Source organism: Mastigoproctus giganteus, chromosome 4 (genome assembly GCF_048544385.1).
Source record: "Mastigoproctus giganteus isolate SK-2022 chromosome 4, ASM4854438v1, whole genome shotgun sequence".
Taxonomy (NCBI): Eukaryota; Metazoa; Arthropoda; class Arachnida; order Uropygi; family Thelyphonidae; genus Mastigoproctus; species Mastigoproctus giganteus.
The window spans coordinates 82,084,875-82,098,865 of NC_143578.1; the positions used below are offsets into that span (position 1 = coordinate 82,084,875).

A 13,991-nucleotide genomic window follows, 5' to 3' on the forward strand; every position below is an offset into this window, starting at 1 on the left:
TAAATTTTGCTTAATTGGGACCAAGGACTAACAAAAACACTAGTTTAGAAGAAAAATATTAATAAAATTGCAGTACTTTATACATATTAATACAAAATATGTATTAAAAAAAACAAATGACTTACGTAAAAAAGTTATTTCGATGTCGATGGCTTCATAAAATCTAACAAATTCGTCTGACGACACAGCGCGTTCTTTTTTTCACGCAGAATTTCTTCGTAGCAAGCTAATAATTTTTTTTATTCCTTGCTTTGTAGCTATAACGCGTTCTTCGTTGGAGTCTATGTTTTCTAAAATTTTTAAGCCCTTTACAATTGAGCCCTTTTCAATTTTCAACCTGTCAAGTTTGCAATTGTCATGTGCTTTTCGCCGTTGCTTCATTTAGGCCTGTAGCACGTGCAATATCACATGGTCTTTCATTTCGCTCAAAGCGTTTCACAATTTCATATTTTTTCTCTATCGACAGAGGTGGACTGGCCATAAGCCTTACCGGGGAAACCCCGGTGGGCCAGTGCAATTTTGGCCATAAACCATAGTATGAGGCCACTATAAATTTTCCCGGGTAAGAATTTTTGACCCAGTCCGCCTCTGTTTATCGATAATTGCTTTTCTTTTTCTCTCTGAATCTGCAGTGTCTTCACCAGGACGCTTCCTTTTCACACCTTTTAATTAAGTATTTTACTCATTTTTAGGGAATAAAGCACAATTACAAAACGCCGACCGGGCTAGCCGAGTGGGTAAAAGTACCTGCCCGGCAACCCAAAAGGTCGCGGGTTCGATTCCCGCCTCGGGCTTGGATCAAAGTACTGCAAAAACCTTGGGAGGTGCAATATGGCCACAGAAGCCGATGCGCCAACAACTACCAAATCAATCAACAATTACAAAACGAGGAGGCACGCTTGATACGCATAAACAAAGCTGCGCGCATGTAGCAACTGAATAAACAACACCATAAAGGCAGAGATACACTATTAACACCTCACATTTCTAGGGGTTACTACCATAAAACAATAAAAATACAGTTGCGTTTCTGCTAGTGAAATCTGTTATAAACTGGTAGTAAACTCGATCTAATTGCATTTGCGATTATACCGATAGCTGGAATTGTGTTGGTTTTTACGTTATTATGGTGAAATGTGTTTCCCCTTCACTGATATAAAAAACATAAAAGCAACAAAGTTGAATTTTGTTCATCTTTCGCTCTCATTCTCCGCCGTCGCACCGTATATCGATAACATATGAAAAACGACCTTGAAGATAGTGGGCGGCAGCGTTGCCAAACGAAAAAAATCAAGAACCACGTAACTCCGAGTTCGCGTAAGTCGGGGTATTACTGTAAAGCAGAAAGATAAGCTTTCAAATCATTTTAAAGTATATTCAAACTCAAGGCACACTTGATTTTTTCATATAGTCCTATTAATTAATTTTCAGATTATAAAAAAATTTCATTATGAGAGATTATATAATTAAGGAGGATGTAGCATGACACTGTTGCATTTAGTGAGCTCTTAGTGCATGAGAAATAACTAGTTTGTGTATATTGTAATGTAGACAAACATTACAGTATACAACAACTTCCAGTCTTTTGCCCCACCATTCTGGAAGCTTTAGAATTGCTGCTCACAGTCATCACAACATCTGTGTGTGTATCTTTCTTTATTCACAGTTGCACCTTGAGAAATAAATTCATACTGCACATCATTTAATCTTTCAATCTGTCTTGCTGAAATTTTTTTGTGATGAACGATTTTCAAGTCAGTGATTAATGATTTGTTTGTGGAACATAGAGAAAACAACAAGTCTTTCCGCAGTGGTGATGGATTTTAGGAAGGAACAACAGAAAAATCAATGGAAATTACCCTCTATTCTTTGCATTGATTATCAGTTAGCCTCCAAGACACCATGTGCTGAGTAATCTGTTGTGCATTTGAATTATCACTTAAAATACCATGACAGCTTCTGCAAGTTTATTGACCATCAATCAGCAGTTCTAATGCAGTTTGAAATCTATGTTGCCATTCAGACACAGGAACCTGAGAATAATCTCCATCCTGGTGCATCATTTCCAATTTTTCAGAAAACAGATTTTTCTAAGCTTTGGCAAAATTTGATGTTTTAATGATGGTCAAAATTTGACATTTTTCCCACTCAGAAATTGTGATAAAATAATTGCACTTCGAATGTATACAGCAATGAAATATGTACTCAATGATTAACAGACTCCTTTGTATGTGTACAACCTGCAACTTGCAATTTTACAACAGCAAATCATGCTGCATTTGTTGACTGTAGCACTTTTCATACAATTGGGGAACTATATATATATATATATATATAGAGGTAAAGTAAATTAGAATGATATTAAAAAATAATAAAAAAATAATGCCAGTAGCATGGCAAGACAGAAGAGCGAAAATAGTCAAAATTAAACATAATGATCAAACCAACAGGGAGGGAAGAGAAGGGTAACAAGAGTAAAAATATTGCAGCAGAAACTCTCCAAGATAATTTAGAAATTCTAAATAGAAAAATAATAATTAAATTTTGAAAGCCAATTAAATAGAAATTTAATTGCCATCCGTAGTTTGTTATTCATCTATATAACCTGGTTAAGATTACTTTTTGTCATTGGTGTGGCTTTGCATTGGAGTGCTTGTATCTGTCCTATTTTTAATTTTTGCTGCTTTAGGACCACTGTTATTCATGTCTTCTGCATTGGCAGTTCGATCTGGGGATCGAATGGTGGACTGATCTTTCGATCAACTAGCCTTTGCAGCGATTTGTCTAACGATGGAAATGCAATGATTCCCTGACCATTATTGGTCCTCTATTGAGATGGGGGCATTAATAGTCAGTCTATTTTTGTTTTATTTTATTGTAGTTGGTTTACTTCTCTGCTGGTGATATTTCACATAAATTTGGATTTGGTGCCCATAAGAGGGAGTACCATTAAATTTCTATTTAATTGGCTTTCAAAATTTAATTGATTATTATTTTTCTATTTAGAATTTCTAAATTATCTTGGAGAGTTTCTGCTGCAATATTTTTACTCTTGTTACCCTTCTCTTCCCTCCCTGTTGGTTTGATCGTTATTTTTAATTTTAATTATTTTTGCTCTTCTGGCTTGCCATGCTACTGGCATTATTTTTATTATTTTTTAATTATCATTCTAATTTACTTTACTTTTATATTTCAAGCATCATGTAGAGGAATATGCTTTTTGCTGCCTCTGATGTTTGCTTTATCTTTATTATTTCTATTTTTTATTTTTATTATGAAAGTCTTATCAAACAGGAATGGGCTGTAAGAGTTTATGCAAAATTTATAAAATGTATATAAGACCGGGTTATGGATCTGGGAACTATGGTAGATGCAGAAAGGACTGGCAACCATAATGAATAATAGACAAAAAAAGGTAAAAATCAGCATATTTTTACCATTTTTGGTAAAAATGGTAGGGTAGCTGATATATGGTAGGGGAGCTCAGCTATAAGGGGGTAATAACCATGGAAGATTAGGGAGAACCTGTAAGTAATAACTCAATTTACCTGAAATAAAATGCAATTAATAAGGGCATAATAATTATAAGGACCAAAAGCTGTGGGTCTTAGGACTTCTTCTTCTTCAAAAGGGTCGACAGCGAAAATTGTAGGAGCCACAACAATAGTCCAGGTCTCTGTTTCTGTTATGATGTACACATAAACAGTATACGTATACATCATAGCCTACCCGACAGAGATTCGAAGGAAGAATAAGATAATAAATTAACTATAAAATAAAAATAATAATGATAAATAAAAACCTATGGAAAGAAAAGTATAAAATTTAAACTCAAAAATATTAAAGAGATGGGCAAAAACAAGAGAACTGACAGTCTGTATAGACCGGAAGGTATTGTCAATGGTGATTGAAGGAGAGCTAAGTGTTCACTTGCGGTGTGTGTGTATATATATATATATATATATATATGTCAGTTGAAGTAGTCCTGTGTAGGGGGGAAAGCGTAAAATAGTAATACGGCGTTGCACCCGTGTGACGGGGGAATGAGCAATTAAACAGACAAGGCAAAAAGCCAGCAGAGGGAGAAACAAAAACTAACAAAGCAGTGTGGAAAAGCCACCAAACTTTCTAATAGAGGAAATAAGTAACGATAGTAGAGGAATAGCATCTCGATATTGCTTTCGGCCAGCCTAATTTCTCACAAGAAATAAAATGTAGTAAAAAGAACGGCTGAAAATAATTGAAATGGAGGTGAATAAAGTAGTGCTCGGGCAGTCCAGGGTTGCAAGCCCCTAACACAGATGGCCCCTGGACGGATGACTGGACAATTGAATTTTCTCATATGTTTAAGTCAATAGTGGAAATGTTAAATAAATCAAGATAAGATAAAGAATGAGATAAAAAATATAAGAATACACAAAAACTATGACAAGACAAGAAATATGATGCTCACATGAATAGATAATCATGGGCATGGGCTTTCCACACTGTGAGACATGACAGAGTCAAGGGGGTATGAAACTATACAATATGTACAATCCAGAAAGTAACGGAGGTTAGTCTACTGAATTACGTTTAGAACTGGGTCATAGTTTGTAATATTTTTAAATGTAATAATGTTAAATGCTTTTGTGAAATGATGACAGAGGAAAGCAGCTGGGAATTTATTATGTAGTAATTTATTGTCGAGTATTTCTGAAAATAGGCTGATGCTATTGCATATTGTAGCTATTCTTATATATTGGGAAAGAACTATGTTTGCAAGAACTTTTTTAGAAATGTTAGAATGCCAATGGGTAAGACTGACTGAATACCTTAAAGCAAAAAGCTTCTCTTTTGTTGTATACGTTGATAGTAGTATGGGGGCTGTCAATTTTTATGTCTAGGTAGTTGGCTGAAAGGTCATTATTATTTGTTTTATCCAGGGTTAGTTCTGCAGGGTAAAAACCAGCAAAGTCTTGTTTAAAAGTTGGGTAGTTGAAAATGATCACGTCGTCAATGTATCTATATAGCTGTATGTCTGAAGACAGGGCTGTCTCTGCCCAGTAGTAGTAGTGCCATGTGATGCAAGAAAGCAAATGTAGGAGCTTATGCAGCATCAGCCAAAAAAATCACACCATTCCCTCCAAATGCCTGTTCAGTTCCTTCTTAAATTTATTCAACCTATCAACTTCCACGACAGATGGAAGTTTGTTCCAGCAATTAACCACCCGCTGGCTAAAGGCAAATTTCCGCGCATCTATTCTACATCTGTCCTTTCTTAATTTGAATTTATGCCCCCTTAGGTAATCTGAACCGAAGTGGAAGGATCCCATCAGAATTCAGCGTGCTCAACCCATTCAAGGCCTTATACACCTCAATCAAATCACCGCACAGGTGCCTAGTCTATAGCCACTGCAATTTGCAGAACTTGAGCCTCTCTTGGTAAGAGGATCCCTTCATTCCCGTCACCAATCTTGTTGCCATTCTCGCTCAAGCAAATCTACATCCTTCCTAAAATGAGGCCTCCAGACCTATACGCAGTACTCAAGGCGTGGCCTGACCATTGCCTTATACAAAGGGACAATCACCTCCTTTTCCCTGCTAGTAAAATTCCTATATATCATTCACAAAACCCCATGACGTGCCCTGGCAGCCTGTATGCATTGCTCAAAAAACTTCACATCTGACTGCACAATTACTCCCAGGTCTTTTTCATTTTCTACGACCTTAAGTGTAGTACCACACAGTTGGTACGTTTCTCTGCGGTTACTTCTACCCATATGCAGTACTTTGCATTTGTGAAGGTTAAACTTCAGTTGCCACTTCTTAGCCCATCTGCCAAAATTATCTAGATCCGAGCTATAACTGCCATTACTGTCATTAACAACCCTGCCAACCTTTGTATCATCTGCAAACTTCGAGCCTGATATACCTTCATCAATATCATTGATAAATATACAAAACAACAGTGGACTCAACACCGAACCCTGTCGGACACCACAGTATAGGCATAGGTTAGCTAAGACACAGCTAGCAGATTGTTATTAATAATTCTGCTATTGGGAAGGTTGTCCATAATAGGTTTTACTAACCGTTCCAGTGTTTTTCCAGGTTTATTGGCATAACTGGATTTGCAGGAAGTGATGAACCTGAAGCCTATGGGATTTTTATGAAACTTGGGAATAAAATAAATATAGGGAAATTTGGAATTGCTAAAGCTGATTTTGACTTTCTTGCTGAAAGCAATCAACTTTTTGGTAATGATGCTGCTGTTGTTGGTGATGAACTTGTAGGTGATATTGGAATTTAATTAGCACATGATACAAGAAATCAAGCTTATATAGCATCAGCCAAAAAAAAGAAAAAGAAACCCTTATTTCACCCATCCACTCACTCCAAATGTTTGTCAAGTTCTGCCTTGAATCTATTTAAGCTATCAACTTTTACAACGACAGATGGAAGTTTGTTCCAGCAATTAACCACCCGCTGGCTAAAGGCAAATTTCCGCACATTTATCCTACAACCGTCTTTCCTCAATTTGAATTTATGCCCTCTCAGGCGATTATTCTGAGCATGCTCAAACCATTCAAGGCTTTATACACCTCAATCAGATCACCTCGCAGGTGCCTAGTTTGCAGACACTGTAATTTGCAAAACTTAAGCCTTTCTTCATAAGAGCAACCCTTTATTCCATTCACTAATCTTGTTAACCTTCTCTGTACTCGTTCCAACAGCTCTACATCTTTCTTAAAATGAGGCCTCAAGACCTGTATATAGTACTCAAGGTGTGGTCTGACCATTGCCTTATACAAGAGGATAATCACCTCCTTATCCCTGCTAGTAAAATTCCTGTATATCATTGACAAGACATCATGAGCTACCCATGCAGACAGCCTTCACTACTCAGAAAACTTCGTCTCTGCCTCCACAATTACCCCGGGTCCTTTTCATTCTCTACCACTGTCAGTGTGGAACCACAGAGTTGATATGTTACTCTGGGATTTCAGCTTCCCATATGTAGTATTTTACATTTGTCAATGTTAAACATCATTTGCCACCTCTCAGCCCATCTGCTGAACTTTTCTAGATCCTTTTGTAGCAGTGTACTGTCATTAGTGTCATTATCAACCCTGCCAACTTTCGTATTGTCTCAAAACTTGGACATTAAGCCTTTATACCATCATCAATATCATTTATAAATACAGAAAACAACAATGGACCCAACACTGAACCCTGAGGGACTCCACTAATAACGTTAGTCCACTTAGAGCAGTGTCCATTGATTACCACTCTGTCTTCTCATACTCAACCATCCCTTTATCCATAGCAGCAATTTGCATCCAATGCCACACTGCTCCAATTTGTGCAGCAGTCTTCCATGTGCAACAATATCAAAGTTATTCTTTGCATCTAGTTCCTTTGTGACTACATCATAGTATCTAATCAAATTAGTCAGACTATACTTCCCCTTAACAAACCCATGTTGTGTCCGAGCTATAACTGAAGTCTTGTCTAGATGATCCTGCAATGCTTCTTTAACCAGTGCCTCCATTAATTTTCCTGGAACATAAGTTAACCTAACAGGTCTATAATTATCTGTGTCTCCCTTTGATCCTCCTTTGTGGATTGGCGTCACATTTTCACATCTCCAGTCCATGGGTACCTCCCCTGAGTCCAGGGAAGCTCTCATAATTATGGCTAAGGATTTGCTTACTTCCTTTGCCGCCTCCTTTAATATAACTGGATAGATTCCACCCACCCCAGGTGCCTTTCTTGCATTTCTCTTCAACAATTTCTCCTCCACTTTACTCTCAATTATTACGAGATTATCTAGCTTACTGCCAGAGTTAAATACAACTCTGGCATTCCCCTCCCTGAATAACTCATCATGTGTGAATATCGATGCAAAATATTCATTTGGTTTGTTAGCTACCTGAGCAGAATTATCAACAGTTGAGCCATCGATATTAAATGGACCAATCTGATTCATCCCCTTCCTTCTAGAGTTTACATAAATAAAGAACTCTTTGCTGTTTTTCTTTGCATCCTTTGCCAAAGATTTCTCGTAATCTGCCTTCGCCTGCCTAACCTCCTTTTTAACTTGGTTACAGAGCAGCTTATGTCTATCATAGGCTTCTGTGTCACATGTTAATTCATATGTATCCAATGCATTTTTCTTCTCTGTCACATGTCTGATTATTTCATCTGACATCCATTTAGGCAGCCGTCCGGGCTAGCCGGGTGGGTAAAGTTCCTACCTGGCAACCCAAAGGTCGCGGGTTCGATTCCCGCCTAGGGCTTGGATCAAAGTACTGCAAAAACCTTGGGAGGTGCATTATGGCCACAGAAGCCTATGCGCCAACAACTACCAAAAAAAAAAAAAAAATCCATTTAGGCCTAAATTTGAACAATATTTCTTTGTTGGTATAAAAAGCCTAGTAGCTTCCAAGATTAATTCTTTGAATGCTTCCCATTTTGAATTTGCTGTTGATGACATCATCAGTTGGTTCCACCGTATAGAATATAAATACCGTCTCAGACCACTCTAGCTGCCTTTACGAAAGCAATAACCCTTCCCTTTACTCCTAATGGTAATTACCTCTTTGAGTAAATCCCACTTCAGCACACTGTGATCAGTGCCACCTAGTTGTTCCTTTATCTGCAGATTCTTGATGCATGAAGAATCATTACTAATAATCAAATCAAGAGTATTAACTCCCTCTAGTTGCCTCCCGAACATGCTGCTGTAGAAAACAATCATCCAATAAATCCACAAAAACCTTGCTAGTGTGTGAGTGACCAACTCATAAATTCGAGTCAATATCCGGAAATTAAAATCTTCCATTATAAGGCACTCTAATTTACTGGCCCACTCTATTTCTCTGCACAATTGCTCATTATACTCATCAGATTCATTAAGCCTATAACACATACCTACTCTCATTTTTCCTTTCCCAGTGCTTATGTCACACCAAACACACTCAACGTTGCATTGTCCACCAACATAAATTGTATGCACTTCCTTAGATTTTGTGTTTCTTAACTTGCAGCATAATCCCTCCTCCCTTCCTGTCCTGTCTATCCTTTCTGTACACATTGCACTCCCCAAATTCCAGTTCTGCACTACTTATGTCTGTGTGACACCATGTCTCTGATATCCCAACAATATCTGCCTTTGATGTCTTGATTCGCACTTCAAGCTCATTGAATTTATTAACTATACTCCTAGCATTGGTGTACCTGCAAGTATACATGCACCTGTTTCTACTCTTAGTTACCCTAACACAGCCCATATATTTACTTGTTCCACTATAACCCCCAGCAGTCCTGTAAATTCCCATTGCCTTGCTTTCCAGGCTGGTGCTCAATTGCATTTGAATAGAAGTAGTGCAAGAATCATTTTTACCTTTGCCAGCAGCTACTGTTAATCTATTAGTCCGTGTATCCCCCTCCCCAAGCTAGCAGTTTTCCAACCCACCTAACCCTGCCTCGATAGCATCAGCAAATATTCTTGCATAGATTCCACATGATGAGTTATTCAGGGAGGGGAATGCCAGAGGTGTATTTAACTCTGGCAGTAAGCTAGATAATCTTGTAATAATTGAGAAGTAGTCTCTCCTGTTAACAAGCACAGACCAGGATGAGAAAAATTCTACCCCTTGAGCCTTGCACAATCTCTCCAGTGCCGAATTGATCGACAAGGCTCTCGTCATATACTCCTTCCTATCGTGTCTAGGCAGAATTGCAGACACTTTCAAATTCAACCCTAACTCATGGCTTTTTTTTTTTTTTTAGCATTGTCTTTTACTTGTTAAGTAATTCTGCCAGTCTCCTACTCTTAATATCATTAGTGCCAACGTGTACAACAGTATCACCCTTTGTGCCCTTAAAGGGTGATATCTGCCCTACAACCTTTGCCCCTGGCAGGCATACCCTGGTCCTATTCCATCTATCCTTTTTGCCCAATATGTTCCCCGTTTCCCTGACAAAAGTGTCACCTACAACAACTAGTTCCTTTGGGACCAGTGCTCTCTCTTGGGGTTTGCTGCCGTGTTGTTTGATGTTCAAGTGCAAGCTCTGGCATTGATGTGGGCAGCTGAGAGCTTGATTGGCCCCTGAATGTAAATCCTTCATCGTCATCCCCCTTTGTCCTTCAAGCTCTGATATAAGCCCATAACAATTTCGAGATGGCGCCTAATTTCCTCGCACTCCTTACATCGCGCGCACACACACACAAAGACATTCCCCTTGGCAATATCATGTCCCGTTCCTGAATGCTCCACAAAAATCAAACAAGCCGTGCATTTCAATAGACTGTGATTCAGAGGACAACCGCCCCCCCCTCAGTTCTCACCTGAACCACAGCACTTTCATTAGTTTGAGCCTTTTGCTTTGCTGCTCTGGTCTGAGTCATGATTTTTCTATTCAAGTTCAATAAAATTCCAATACAAAATATAACCCGAAAACTATTTCCCAATGCAGTTATAATGTTTAGGGGAGGTAGATAACATCTAAAGAAATGTGAATCCCATAGGAACCCTTAACCGAAAAGTCACCCTAAGTCGGTATATGGTGCTGTTCATTAGTTTGCGAAAGGGAAAATTTCTGGTTTACTCATTCAAGCAGTAGTCGCCGCACGAAGAACATGCATCGATATATGAACTGTGAGCTGGCAGACATGCACCTAGTGTATGGATTAGCAGAGGGCAATGGATGAGCCGCTCAACGAATTTATGGAGAACGCTTCCCAGACAGACATGTTCCGGACCACCGTTTGTTTGCCCATGTGCATCAAAATTTGTGCGATTATGGGTCATTTGGAGGTAACAGGAGTAGTGCGGATAGACCACGTGTGACATGAACACCTGCCATGGAAGAAATTGTGTTGAATGCCGTCCAGGATAATCCTACTTCCAACACACGTACCGTTGCCTCTGCCTTAGTGTCTCATTGCAATGTACAGCGTGTTTAGCACGACGATTCCTTACACCCCTTTCATCTCAAAAGGGTTCAGTTACTGCTCCCCCAAGATCATCATGCACGTGTGGCTTTTGCGCAGTGGTTTCTCCAAGAAAGTGTTCAAGACTTGAATTTTCCAGCCTATATTTTGTTCACGGATGAGGCTTATTTCACTCGGGAAAGCTTATTCAATCAGCACAATTCTCATGTGTGGGCTTATGACAACCGACATGGTGTGCGTCCCCATGTGGCTTGACATCGCTTCGCAATAAATGTGTGGGCAGGTATGGTCGGTGACTGCTTAGTTGGCCCATACCTGTTACCATCCTGCATGAACTCCGCTAAATATCGGATCTTTCTTGAATAAGTTCTACCAGGGCTACTTGACGATGTTCCAGCAAATGTGAGATTCAACATTTGGTTTCAGCATGACGGGGTGCCTGCCCATTATGGAAGATGTGTTCGTGACCATTTGAACAGGTGTTTTGGGCGTCGATGGACCCGTTGCCTGGCCCCCTCACACTCTCCTGATTTATTGAGCCTTGATTTCTTTCTGTGGGGGGGGGGCCCTCAAATCTATCATGTATGAATCACCCGTGGAGACGGAAATGGATCTCGTGGCCAGACTCGTCTTCACTGCTGCCACTCAAAGAAACTCCAGGTGTGTTCGACCGTGTCCACCAATCCATGCTGCGTCGGTGTCACGCATGCATCGCGTCTCATGGTGGAACCTTCGAGCATCTGTTGTAACATCATGAAATGCATCCATCTTGTACTCCATTGTTAATATTATGTCAAATAAATGTTTGCCACGAATTACTGTCTTGTGTCATTTCTGCTTCTTGTGCCTCTGCTACTGCTTTCCCGTGACGTTTCCAGTTATGGGTTCCTATGCGATTCACATTCCTTTAGATGTTACCTACCTACCCTAAACGTTTGTACCAATATTTTTGAGACACCCTGCATATATACCACAAGTGAACAATCAGTAAATTGATTTATTACTTACAAGTTCTCCATATTCTTCCATGGTTGCTCCTCCTTATAGCTCAACTCCCCTGAAAGTAATTTCAATTACTTACAGCCGTTCTTTTTACTACATTTTATTTCTCGTGAGCAATTAAGCTAGCCGAAAGCAATATTGAGATTTTATTCCTGTGCTATCGTTACTTGTTTCTTCGATTACAAAGTTTGGTGTCTTTTCCACACTACTTTGTTAGTGTTTGTTTCTCCCTCCTGGCTTTTTGCCTCATCTGTTTAATTGCTCACTCCCCACGTCACACGGGTATTACTATTTTACTCCTTCCCCCTTACACGGGGTGACTTTAACTGACATATATATATACGACAAGTGAACACTTACCTCTCCTTCAATCACCATTGACAACAACCTCTTCCGGTCCATACAGACTGTAAGTTGTCTTGTTTTTGCCCGATTTCTTAGATATTTTTGAGTTTAAATTTTATACTTTTCTTTCCATAGGTTTTTATTTATCATTATTATTTTTATTTTTTATTTTATAGTTTATTTATTATTTTATTCTTCCCTCTGGTCTCTGTCGGGTCGGCTATGATTTATACATATACTGTTTGCGTGTACATCATAACAGAAACGGAGACTATTGTTGTGGCTCCTACAATTCTTGCTGCCTACCCTTTTGAAGAAGAAGTCCTAGGACCCACAGCTTTTGGTCCTTACAATTATTATGCCCTTATTAATTGTAAACTGGCGCGAAGTCAGAATGTTCAGCTCGGTGTGCTGAATAAAGCTCCAGGTAGACAGACGATGGAGTGTCCGACTTTCTCCAATTTCTAAGGGACAAGTCACATGTTGGAACATGAGCATGCCAGGGTGGAAGGGGTTGCTTTGGTGTTTGGGCAACCTTGTCTACCTTAATATTAAGTTCTTTGAATAGCTCTTGGACACGAATACCAAAATGACGATTGGCAGTCTTACGGGTGTTGTACAAATTTTCCCATCGTGGCTGAAAAACGGATAGCCACGTAGGATGGTCTGGCAGGGATTTCAGTTTTAAGGCGTACTTTAGAGACAACTCCTTACATCAAAGTGATAATGGTGGTCGTTTGCTTCGACGTATAAGCTCTGGACAGGAGATGTTCGAAATGCTCCAATAGCGATACGGAGAGCCTGATGATGGACAGGATCCAGCCATCGAAGTACACTGTCTCTGGCCAAATTGTATACCAGGGACCCGTAATCTAGTCTGGATCGTACAAGTGCACGATAGATGCGTAGTAGGGTGCATCAATCCGCACCCCAAGATGTTGAGAAAAGAGAGCGCAGAATATTCAGCCCTCTTGTGCACTTTGTGCGGAGTCGACGGATGTGATCCAGAAAGGTCAGCTTTTTATCGAATCCAAGTCCCAAGAATTTTGTGTCCGCTGCTACTGGAATTGCATTTTGTCCGAGCTTTAATTCAGGTTCAGGATAAAGATTACGCTTACGACAAAAGTGTACGCAAACGGTCTTCTCCGGCGAGAACCTGAAGCCATTAGCAAGAGCCCAGGAGTTGAGGCGATCAATAGCTTTCTGCAGTTGTCTTTCAATAACCCTCATGTTGCACGACTGACAAAAAATGCTAAAGTCGTCAACATAGAGGGCACTGTTTGCAGTTGGAGGAAGTTGTTCTGTGATGGAATTTACTTTGATGGCAAAAAGCGTGACACTTAATACTGATCCTTGTGGTACTCCCTCCTCTTGGCTGAAGAAACGAGAGCGTGAGGATCCCACACGAACTTGGAAAGATCGATTGGCTAAAAAGTTTTTAATAAAAATGGGGAGTTGCCCCCTAAGGCCAAGGCTATGCAGATCTTTTAAGATGCCAAATCTCTAAGTTGTGTCATATGCTTTCTCCATGTCAAAGAACACCGACACCAAGTGTTCGCATTTTAGGAAAGCATCCCGGATGGATGTTTCCAGTCTAATAAGATGGTCCAAAGTGGACCGGTTCCTTCGGAAGCCGCACTGGATGTTGGAGAGAAGGTCATTGGATTCTAGATACCATATTAAACAAGAATTAACCATTCTC

General features: G+C 39.6%; 1 protein-coding gene across 1 annotated transcript in view; it reads left to right on the forward strand.

Moving 5' to 3' along the window:
* The window catches only part of spg (dedicator of cytokinesis spg), a 916,969-nt gene that overhangs the window by 519,116 nt on the left and 383,862 nt on the right, over positions 1-13,991 (forward strand). The gene's annotated exons all lie outside the window — the stretch shown is intronic.